The 12,221-nt window shown below is 40.2% G+C and overlaps 1 protein-coding gene across 3 annotated transcripts in view; it reads right to left on the bottom strand.

Annotated features, from left to right (window-relative positions):
- Nucleotides 1–12,221, bottom strand: part of AKAP6 (A-kinase anchoring protein 6) — a 493,795-nt gene that overhangs the window by 246,293 nt on the left and 235,281 nt on the right. The window lies entirely within an intron of this gene.

The following is a 12,221-nucleotide window of genomic DNA, read 5'->3' as shown; positions in this document are numbered from 1 at the left end:
AACACAGATGCTGCTCACTGGGAGTCCAGGGAGTGGGGGACTGACAGACCAGTGGTCTGGGTCTTCATTTTGCCTCAGGTGTGTGCCCTTGCACAAGTCATCTAACCCTTCTGGGCTTCTGTTTCCTTATCTACAATCCAGGCATTCGGACTCAATATTTTCCAGTTCTTGGACACTTTGATTTTATCTTTAAGCCAGACAGTTAAGGACAGATGGTTCAGGAGAATTTTTATTTATTCTAAACTAGAAAATTTTCAAAGGGGGAAGAATCCCAAAGGCCATCTAACCATTCATCTACCCTAGGGCAGCTCTGTCCCTCTACCATTCCATGCAGATGTGTTCATTCTATTTTTAACTATCTCCAGGAAACTTTCTTCTAACTTCTCATCCTGAGTCCGCAACATTTCATCTCAGGAATGTGAGAGCTTTGTGAAGAGCAGCATGAGCTTCCCTCCGCTTTAGATTGTTTTGCCAAGTCATCTCTCCAGTGTAGGAGTTGGAGATCAGAAATACTGTGAGGATATGCCAACAAAATCCACATGTCCAATCAATCACCAAGTTCTGCCAATTTATTTCTCATCCTCACCACTCTGTATCGACTAATTCAGGCCCACATTGCCATCCCTTGACAGGCTGACTTCAACAGCCTCCAGTCATGACCCCCTAAAAACTACATTTTTTTCTTTATTTGTGGCATGCCTATGAAGGTGCAGGCATCATCTTAAGCTTGAGGGATGTGGCTGTGAGCAAGATAAATATAGTTCCTGGCCTCACAGCACCCACAGCCTAGAAGTAGAGATAGGAGGTGGAGGAGTGTGCAACTTAAAAACAAGGAGTTACACTTGATTATATCAAGGGGACTGTGACACAGTGAGAGTGCTGGGGACAAGCATGGGATTTGGAGCTGGACAGGCCTGGGTTCAAATCCTGGCTCCTCCACCACCCCCTCCATAGCTTTGGGCACTCTCCATGTTCTCAGTTTCTTCATCCGTAAAATGAGGACATGTCAGTGCCTGCCTTATGGGGTTGCCATGAGGATGAGACGCCCTGATATCTGTAGAACAGAGCCTGACAAATCGTAATAGCCCAATACAAGTATTTTATTACATGGAGTGGTCCAACTCAAGCATCTGAGAAAGATGCTTGTTAAAATCTCCCAGTGCTTCCCCAGGTTGCAGGATAAGGTCTGGCCTGTGAGATCTCCATCAAGTCGGCTTCTTGGGCACCAGGTCTGCCTTGAAATGTGCCTGAACTGCTTAAAATTGCCAGCTCACACCAGCCATGTGCTCATCTAAGATTCTGCTCTTGCAGGCACCTCTGCCTGGAAGGTCCTTTCCCCCTCCCCTAACTCAGTCCTGCTTGTTCTTTAGAATTCATCTCAGGTGTCACCCTTTCTAGAAAGCTTTCCCTGACTATCTTCCACCCTCCTGGCTTCCCCTCCTCAGCACCCACAGTACCTGTGCAGAGCTCAGACCTCCACTTATCACACTGCTGGGTAACCACTGATGGTCTGCTTCCCAACCGTGAGTTCTGTGAGAGGAGGACGTAACTTTTCACTTGTGTGCGTATTCTCACTGCCTAGGACAGTGCCTGGCACACACCTAATAAATGTTGAGGGAGCAAATGAACGCAGAGTCATACCAGAAACCTTCCACGATGCTTTTGAATCACCTCTACAGCATTTTGGGCAATACTGGTGCAATCACTTCACTTGGAAGTGGTTGATAAATGTTCCCAAATTTTATTCATTGAACACCATGTAAATGAGCTGTCATGTTCCTTCGCTTACAAAATTACTTGCCAATTACACTGAGATGATCCTGGTGTAATTGCCATGTAAACTGTATCCTGGCTGAGATAGCCCAAATCATCAATTTAACTTTACCCTCTCATCATATGGTACTTACCACATAATTAAATAAATGGTCAGCTACCACCACAATTATATATCTCCCCAACAAAATGAGGTGGCTACATTTGTCACTGATTTATTAGTTATGACAATATGCAACACACCACCACATATAATATCAGAAGCTTCATAAAATGAAAAGCACTATGTGCTCTTGAGAAAGATGCTCTAAGTTTATGAACAAAGAAATAAGCATTATAAAAACTTTGTTTTTTTTTAAAAGGGCATTAGGATATAAAGACAAAAATCCTGTTCTTTCTGAAGAAACTTTTTTCCCCTGAAATCTCAGATAATAAAAACATCTAGCATTTGAAAGTGAATTTAGCTCCTCAAACAAATTACAACTTCTTTCAAACAGTTGCATTTTTTTGTAGAAGGTATATGTACTTTACTAAGGCTGGCATTTGTTTTTGATAGACTTGCTAATATCCAATGCAAGGATTAGAGAAGTTGGAGAGATTCTGAACATTGATGGTGCCTCTTAGTGACAAAATTTTTATGTTTTTCTGGATGCTGCCTCCACACCTGGCACAGGTAATCATATTGACTTCCCAGCACGGCCACATTAGGCCAAATAGATTCACAGAGGTTCTGTCTAAAGGGACCATTTGACTTCCAGAACACACTGCTTCTGAGGCCCTAATTGAAAAAAGAGGTCAATGCTAGCCCAAATATCTCTCTACCCCCCGCGGTGGAATAATTGATGTGCAGCAGCCTCTACAGATGTGGAGTCACTAAGGTGATGGATGGATATAAGTATATTATTCACACGTACATCTGCTAATATACAGGTCCCAGTGCAAACACCAAGACCTAAGAATATTATGTGGATTTAGGACAATCCCTGAAGGACTCCAGTTCCATTAAAAATTTGTTTGGCAGCCTGGGGCAGATCTATTCCAACTCCCACATGCTTCATGCATTTGAGAGGGGGAACCAAACTGCTTCAGAAATAAATTTAATAAATTTTGTAATGTCAAGTCATTAACATCCTGTCTAGTCATATAGTCTTCATCTTTTGAAATGGTAACGTTAACCTGTGGAATTTTTTTTAACCTTTCTAATATCTGACTTAACATTTTTATTTTCCTTGTGTTTTCTGCCAAAAGGGATGAATTACATCCTGAAAGCAGAAGAAAAATATCCTACTTTTTCTCTCTATAGGCATTTTTCTTGTCACAACTATACCAGACAATACCCGGAAAGTCTAACCAGGGTCCATTTTGATTTGGAAATTGTGCAGGAAATTCCCGCAGACATTCATGGTTTATAATCTTAGTTACAATTCGCTGCTGTAATGATTGTAACTCTGCTTCTACAAATGTTCATTTATTCATCTGGCAGATTTGTTTAGTACTCATTAAGCATGTGTAGGACAGGGTGTCAGAGGAGACACCAAAAAGACACAAGCCATCTCTCAAGTCAGAGGCGAATCATTCAGGCAGGGAAGCTAGGGAGAAATTCAACCTCTCTAGGGACACCTGAGCAACTCACACCTGTTCTCAGGTCTCCGAAGGGTGTGCATGACTGTCCTGAAATGAACAAAGCAGCTTCACAAACAACAGGCTTATGTGATCTTCACAACGCCTTCAGGAGACATGACAGGCATTTTTCTGGCTAAAGATCTATTTCAGGCCTGAAACTTTTCTCTTAATATCATTTATGCCAGGTGAATTGTTTCAAGATTCCAAAATTCCATGTGACACAGTAGGTAAGTAAGATCTGCACACTGGTCTACATAGGGAGACAGATGGTGGGTGACAGCACCCTGGCTTAAATGAGTTAGGTCACCCACTGGCTCTTCTCCATACAGAGATCTTCAGTCCATGCAGAAACCCTCATAGTACAAGGCAGTCTGCAAACTTTCTTTCAATGTTTAGCATACCACCACCCTAAACAACAAGTGCTCAATAAATCCAGTTATTCTCTGTCATTCTATTTTAAAATAGTCATCACATCTGAAAGAAAAAGAATAAAGTAATAAATCAGGAAAATGTGTAAGTGACAGCAATTTTCAAAATGATGGGAACCAGAGTCCTTAAACTGAGTCAGGCAAAAAGTACATCCCCAGGTACTTTGAACAATTCAAAGGGAAGACAAGACTATTTGTCTCCCAGATGCACAGAATTAGTTATATGAGCAAAAGGATGTGGTCCAGGACTCTCACACGAGCCTCCTGTCCCCACGCATCAACCTCAAAATGCCTGCGTGTTATAAACCCCCGACAGATCTTTCTTCTACAAGCTACCAAAGGAAGAAACTCAAGGCTGTAAGTTGAGTACCTCAAATCCCTCAAAGAGAAGTGATGCTACTAAACTCTCAGCTACTCACCTTAAACCTTAAACTGAAAGGAATCAAGGGGGACAAGCATATAGAACTTCAAAGCTTCTACAAGGCCACCAGCCCTGCTCCGTGAGGCTGAGTGGGTGGCAGCCAAACTCACACAGCTCAGGCTTTTGAAGTCTGTCAACGGTCTCTTATTAACTGAAGAGGACATGCATGTGGTAGCTGCCGGTCTTGTGAAGCTCAACTTTTTTGGGCCAGAGCTGCCTATCATCTCAGCAGAGGAGGGTAGGCAGGGAGAGGCAGGCACCAGGAAGTGAGAAATGGAAAGCCTGTCATTCCTTAACTTCAAACAATGAAAAGTGGAACATAGGTGGACATGGAAGGGAAAGCTAAAGAAAAACAGTTGAATGTATTTTGGGAAATTTTCTGGCATGACTAAAAGCCCTGTGAGAAGTATGATGTTTTTCTTATGATACAAATAAAAAATATGATTTAATTTAAAATGATATAACATAAAGACCTAAATATAAATGGTAAGTGCATGAAAACATCTGTATTGAGGTTTTGTTAGCTGGTCACATTATTAGTTTGATTCAATCTGCTTTTGTAAGTGCTTAGGGTAATGACACAATAAGGATTAAGGGAAAGTTTTCAGACCATTCTGCACCAATACAAAAGTACTATCTGCAGGCTTTTGGTGTGTCTGTGCCCCCTTGAGGAAGACGCTTCAAATTGCAGGGACCACTTCTAAAATGAACAAGGTTCTGGAAAGTGAGCTTTAAAAACTACCCCCTACAAACGCAAATTCAAAGCTACACACACACAAACAGGGCCCTATTGACTTTTTAGGAACTGGAGCAAAAGCTTTTCCGAAAACATGGTAGACTCTCATTACGCGGGACCCTGAATGGCTGCTGCTGTTGCTGTCTGTCTGTAGCAGCAACTCAGGTAGACAGCAGCTCTGCCGCAGACAGACGAGGGGACAGGGAGGAAGCGCTCGGCTGGCCTCACAACAACGTGAATGCGCACTGCGGTATCATCCGAAGCATCAACAAAGGGGCAGCAGAAACAGCCGTAATTACGGGAGTGGTTAAGAGAAGTGTAGCGAATCCACACAAATACTAAGGAGCAGCTAAAATGTGCAGGAGATTTTCGTGTTCTGACAGAAGGATGTCTGAGATATATTGAGATACAAAAACAATCAGTGAACAGTATGCACAATGAGAGAAAAATCTTTAAAATGTCTGCACTTTTATGTAAAAAGGTCCAGAAAGATATAGAATAAACTGTTTGTGTTGGTTATCCAGAAAGTGTAAGGCTTTCTACTTTTAAGTTCATGGTCTTTACACAGGTTAAATTTTTCCAGTGAGTATAACTTAATGTTTTCCTGTAACTTGAGTTCCATAATTACAACAGCTGGATGAAAGACAGTTTCCTCCGCCTTAAGCAAATGCCCCCAGTAATTGCTGAGTTCTAGTAATGTCCCCTCTTTTTTCCATGTGAATACTTCTGGTAATGTTCACATTCCCTGATTTCACAAACCCCTAGAATAGCCCTGGAGCTTCAGTCCCACCCCATACACAGAGAAGCTTTCAGCCAGTTTCCAGACCCTTCAATACACTGAAGTCTTGGTCAGATTTCTGTCTGCCGTGGGGCAGCAGACCTTCCTGTGCTAATCCCAAGGGCATTGGTAGCATCAGGGGAGACTACAGAAGACAAACCAGATGCTGGTAATAAGACTTCTGACCAGACAACAGCATCAAAAAGTGAAGAGATATTTTTCTGCTGACATCTCTTTCTAATTCACCCCCTTTCTAATCTATCCCCTCTATTCTTATCCATCTCCTACCTAACCCTGTCCACTTCCTCTCCATTCCTCTCATCGCTCAGACCTTGTTTAATCCTCTCACTCAACAACAGCCTCCCTAATCTTAGGCTTGTTCCATCCATGACTAAGGAAGCAAAGTCTCTAGCACATACTGGCCTTTTCAGTACTGGAAACCAAACACGCTTTTGCCAGGGTTAGAGAGCTTTTACATACTTATCAGCCTGGCCTTCAGTCCTGCCTAACTGTGGATTCCTCAAACGGCTGAGATATCCATGTTCTTTTAGAACAGAACCCCCAAAATAGTTTCTTTTAAAAACATTTTCTTTCATGTCAAAAACAAGGGACTCATTTCCTTAATATACACAAAGCTCTCATAAATTCCAAAGCAAAAGGCCAATGACCCAGCAGAAAAGTACATTAAGAATATGAGCATACAGTTCTCAGAAAAGAAATACAAACGACTTCTAAAAATAAAAAGCAGTACTCAACACCACCTAAATACAAGAAATAAAAACTAAAACACAATGAGATGACATTTATCAAAGGAACAAAGATCAACCTATCTGATAACATGGTCTAATAGTAAAGATGTGCAGAAATAGGCTTTCTCATGCATGCTGAGTATAAACTGGCACTATCTCTGTCAAGGACAATTTGACAATACATGAAAAATTTAAATATGTATAACCTTTGACCCAGAAGTTTCACATGAAAGGTATTTATTTTAAAGATAAGCCAATACTATGCAAGATAATGAGTATCCAAGGATACTCACTGAAGTGCTGTTTATAATAGAAAAAGACTGCAAACAACTTACGCTTTCATCAATAAGCGATGGCGTATTCATAAATGGAACACCGTGCACTGATTCAAAAGGATGCAGTAGATATATATTTACTGATTTTGAATTATTGCTAATATAAATTAAAAGGACAAAGTTAATTATACATATGCATTTGTTTTCAAATACCAGGAATAACTCTGAAAGAATACAAAGAAACAAGGTCACCTCAGGAAGAGAACTGGTAGAAGTGGTGGCTGAGGGGCGCAGGAGTGGACATAGGTGGAAGGCATGCCTTTTTACTTCCTTCCTTTATTTACCTTTAGAATTCTGTGTTCTATCCATGTATTAGTTACTCAAAAAAAAAAAAAAAAACCCACATTTAAAAAAATCTGATACCAGGGTGCCAGTACCAGCACATCCGTCAAACGCTACATGTGTGTGAGTCAGTCACTCAGTCATGGTACGGCTCTTTGCGACCCCATGGACTGTAGCCCGTCAGGCTTCTCTGTCCACAGAACTCTCCAGGCAAGAATACTGGAGTGGGCAGCTTTCCCTCCTCCGGGGAATCTTCCTGACCCAGGGATCAAACCCAGGTCTCCTGCATTGCAGGCAGATTCTTTACCACCTGAGTTACCAGGGAAGACCCTCAAATGCTATACTCAAATTCACTTTCCATTATGTCATTGTTATTCTCTCATTTAATCCATCAACTTATCCAGCTAATTCATGGCAAGCAGAGACTTTCCCCATGGAATTTACAGTTGATTCTTGTCACTCTCCTGCTTTAAAATAAAATCAAACCTTCTATGAATCCCCATTGCCCATAGAAAAAAGTTCAATCCACTCAAAGGACATTTAATCTCTTTTACCACCCAGCCCTAACCTGCAAGACACAACCTAGCCTCAGTCACATCAAATAGCTCACCCTACCTCCCTTCAGTTCAGTTCAGTTCAGTCACTCAGTCGTGTCCGACTCTTTGTGACCCCATGAATCACAGCACACCAGGCCTCCCTGTCCATCACCAACTCCCGGAGCTTACTCAAACTCATGTCCATCGAGTCAGCGATGCCATCCAACCATCTCATCCTCCGTCGTCCCCTTCTCCTCCTGCCCTCAATCCCTCCCAGCATCAGGGTCTTTTCCAATGAGTCAACTCTTCGCATGAGATGGCCAAAGTACTGGAGTTTCAACTTCAACATCAGTCCTTCCAATGAACACCCAGGACTGATCTCCTTCAGGATGGACTGGTTGGATCTCCAGTCTCCTTGCAGTCCAAGGGACTCTCAAGAATCTTCTCCAACACCATAGTCCAAAAGCATCAATTTTTTGGCACTCAGCTTTCTTCACAGTCCAGCTCTCACATCCATACATGACCACTGCTTGCCCATAAAATTTCCCCCCATCTCCTCACCTCCCCTCTTTATCCAAGAAATTATATATGGCCTGTGAGGACTACATCAAATTACATCTCTGAGCCTTCCCTACTCTGAGGAAGAGCAATAAAACTCCACAGTATGCTCTGAACAGTACTTGGCTTATCTCACAAGAAGTTTACTGCTCAAAATTATATTACATTCATCATTTATGGGTCTATAGATGACTACATTTAATCTATGGTCATCTCCCTTAGATTACAAATCCCTGGAAGAAAGATGTGAAACTCATTCATCATGTATTCCTAACATGTAAATAACTGCCTGGCACTCATAGGTACTTAATACATATGGACTCATCATCATCATCCCCCCACCATGTTTTCTCATTTATCAAAATGAATTAAGAATGTTGTTTTTCCAAGGCTTTTTCTATGTGATCGGTTAATGTTTGCCCAAGCTGACACAGCACTGCCTGTGCAAATTTATCTCCCAAGTTTAAACCAGGCCTTTGGGCTTGGCTCTTTTTCCTAATTACTGTACAGATGTCTGGTGTCAGTTTGACTTTGCCTTCTCCTACTGGATACTCTGGCTACAGGTTGAAAAAAACAAAAACCAATTTCTGCTTTGTTTTCCTGCAATTGATTGCATATGATGTGGTGCCATTTGGTGAGTTAGGCATGGATAAACACTATTTAGGAAATGAAAGTTGTCTTTTCAGCAAATGGACATGGACTGTAATCTCTGAGGAAAAAATTACTGTCCTGCTCTCCTGCTTTGCTTCTCAGTAGTCTAACTGAAGATAATAAAAATCCTTTCGAAGGGAAAAACTATTTATGATGCTTCTACTTAAACGTTGGGTGACTTTTGCTTCTTTAGACAATAAAAATGGTGGTGAGGGAAATGACCTAAGTGTCTGCCATCAGGTGAATGGATAAACAAATTGTATTATATCTACACAAAGGAATACCATTCAGCAATAAAAACGAACAATTGAAACATACAAAATCAAAGTAAGTACGCTGGGTGAAAGAAACCAGACCAAAAAAGGAAAAAAAGAGAGAGAGAGAACATATAGCTTGATTGCACTTATGCAAAATTCTGGAAAGTACAAACTAAAGGCTCATGACTACTTAGGGATGAAGAAAAGTCTGCGAGGGCAGGGAGGGAGCAATTACAAAGGGGCAGGAGGAAGCTTTTGGAGGTGATAGATATGTTGCCTGTCTTGATTGTAGTGACAGTTTCATGGGTGTATACATTTGTCAATTTGTCAAAACTTGTAAAAATGTTTGAATATATGCAATTTAGGATGTCAAAATTATACCTCAATGAAGCTGTTTAAAAAAGTGGACAGAGGTGAAGAAGGAAATCCATTCAAGAACACATGTATACAGTGCCACTGTAAAAGTAGTTTTTAAAGAGGGTCATCCAATGTGCTCAATATTTGCAAAATACCTTTCCAGACAGACATTTTCCTGAAAATGTCATTTTCTAAAAAGACATGAATTGTATTTTTGAAGGAACAGCCAGGTTGCAAGCAGATGATTAATTATCATGGAAAATCATTGATGTATCATTGCAATTTCACAGTTTTTCTTACAGTTAGAATAAAGCTCCTTCATATCTCTCATAAAGGTATTGTGAAGCTTTAATTGATTTGTGTTGGTAAAAACCCTTGGTTACTGTCATGGAAAATAATTAAGTATCAAAATATAAATGTACAACTTTTGTTATTGTTTATTTGCTTTCCTTTATAATAAACGTTGCAGGGTGCCAACAATTCTATCACATTATTAAATCAGGGAAGACATGGGACCCAGAGGCTTTCACATCCGTTGGTTTAACATTAAATTATAGACTCTATAGAGATGTTCATCATGTAGCTAACTCCACATACTAGATACTCTTGAAAATACCTCTTGCCCACTCACTAGGAAGCAGCAAAGACTTATACAGGGTGAACTAAGAAATATAAATCTCTAGATTTAGTTGTATACTTTCTTTATGGAAAGGTAGATTTTTTTTCACCTACTTTTGAGAAGAATAACAATATTAACTCAGCACTATAGTAAAAAAAATATACAATAAAAAATATAAATGACAATATTGCTCAGGAGCTATGTAGATAGACATTGTGCCCAGAAAGACAGAGTAACACAGAGTTTGCATGAAAGATGTTTAAATGACAGGCTGTATCTAGATTAACAAACACAGCATGCAGTAAAACAGTGACTCAATAACTGTCTTTTAGCATCACTCAATGGCAATCCATACACACTAGGTCTTCAGTAACTGTTAAAACAAAATTACTCCTAATTTCAGTTCCTAAGATTGTGATTTAACAACAGGAACAAATCTGAGATTATAGTCCCTCACTATTTGCAAAGGTGATGATGATGTTCCTATGTTATCTCTGGCAACTAATACAGACATGGTAGTGGAAAAAAATCTTTCAAAAAAGTGTTGATCATCGGGAAACAAGGTTATTCTTTAAGAGATAGATAGATATTTTAAGAAGGACTGTTTGCTGTAGAATCCATAGCAAAGAGAATAATAGTTTCTATATTTTAGGCGGGAATGTCGTTATGAAGCCGGTACTGGATACCTGCAAGTTATTATGGTCTATAAAGAGCTCTGCAATTTACAAGACCAGAATCCAGTGGACACAGGCCACATGTGGCAATTTAAAATCAAATGTAAGTTCATTAGAATTAACAATTCATTTCCTCAGGTACTCTGGCCACATTTCAAGTGCTCAGTAGATAGGTGTGGTTAGTGGCTCTCACAATGGACGTGCAATATAAAATATTCCATCATCACAGAAAGTTCTAGTGGATGGTGTTGGGCTAGAATGAGACAGAGGCCAACACAGGGGTGCTAAGTGAATAATTCTGCAATATGGATTTGAGAAGAGGAGTACATACTGCTTAAAAAGAGGTCAGGTCATTCAGCTCCCAAAGAGAGGAGAGACCTTGGTTCATATTTTCCTTGCCTGGCTTTCAATAAATAACCTAGAGTTAAAGTGCCCCTTGTGTCCTCATGCCCTCTGGGACCTCAAAAACGAAATCTGTGTTTTCCATAAAATATTAAATCAAGAGAAATTAAGACAGCACATTTAATGTGAAATAAAGTTCATATACTCCTGTTTAAACACAGATTAGAATTTCTGTCAGAACAATGCCAGTGAAAAGTTGACATCCTAATTAATACAATTTACATTATAAAGCAGTGAATATCTTTATCTTGCTATTATGAAATGCCCTCTTTAAAAAAAAAAAAGCAAGGCTCTACTCAACAGGGATTTGAATACTAAGGGTAGTATTTAAAAACCCATGTACAAGAGAGGTAGTTAGGGTCAGTGGCATTTTTACACATCATCAACCCAGGTCTCTAAAAATGGAAACAATATACTCAGCCTCTACCACACAGTTTTGTGAGTTTTTAAAAAAAATCATTCACAGGATATTTACATGTAGCAATAGGATTCTGAGGTTGTTCTTCCTGCTTTTCTTGCAATGATATAAAACACACTGCAAAACACAAACACTAAAGAACTAAAACACCCCTGCTCTCTCTCCCCTCTTCTTCCCTTCTCTCTCCTTTCTCTCTCTCCTCCATGCACTTAGTATCACAGGGAGCGGTTCCGGAACCCCGTGAACTCACATACATGCAGGACTCCCACACAATGTGTATTCAATCCAAATTCTGAGTGTGTGAGAGGGGCAGAGAATCAGCCCCACAGCTGGGTACCCAAGAATTCGTGTTCATTGCCTTTGTCAATTTTATGCTATCGGTGAAAGGAATAAAGATGAGATCCTGAAAGCTTGAATTTTCATTTCCTCTGACAACGTGCTTTTTCTTCATGCTTTATCACACTCCGCTACTTGGTTTCCACCCCTTCATAATTGATATCGGCCATTTGAAGCATTCAGTAAAAACCTCATGAGGTTCATCAAATGTCCCCCAGTCTATAATTCTTGCTTCTAACATATTCAGAAGCATATTCATCCAAGTGTTTTCTACCTTCTCTCCATGGC

This window comes from Cervus elaphus, chromosome 13 (genome assembly GCF_910594005.1).
Source record: "Cervus elaphus chromosome 13, mCerEla1.1, whole genome shotgun sequence".
Classification (NCBI taxonomy): Eukaryota; Metazoa; Chordata; class Mammalia; order Artiodactyla; family Cervidae; genus Cervus; species Cervus elaphus.
The sequence above is the reverse complement of the archived record's forward strand: the minus strand, read 5'-3'. Positions and strand labels throughout refer to the sequence as shown.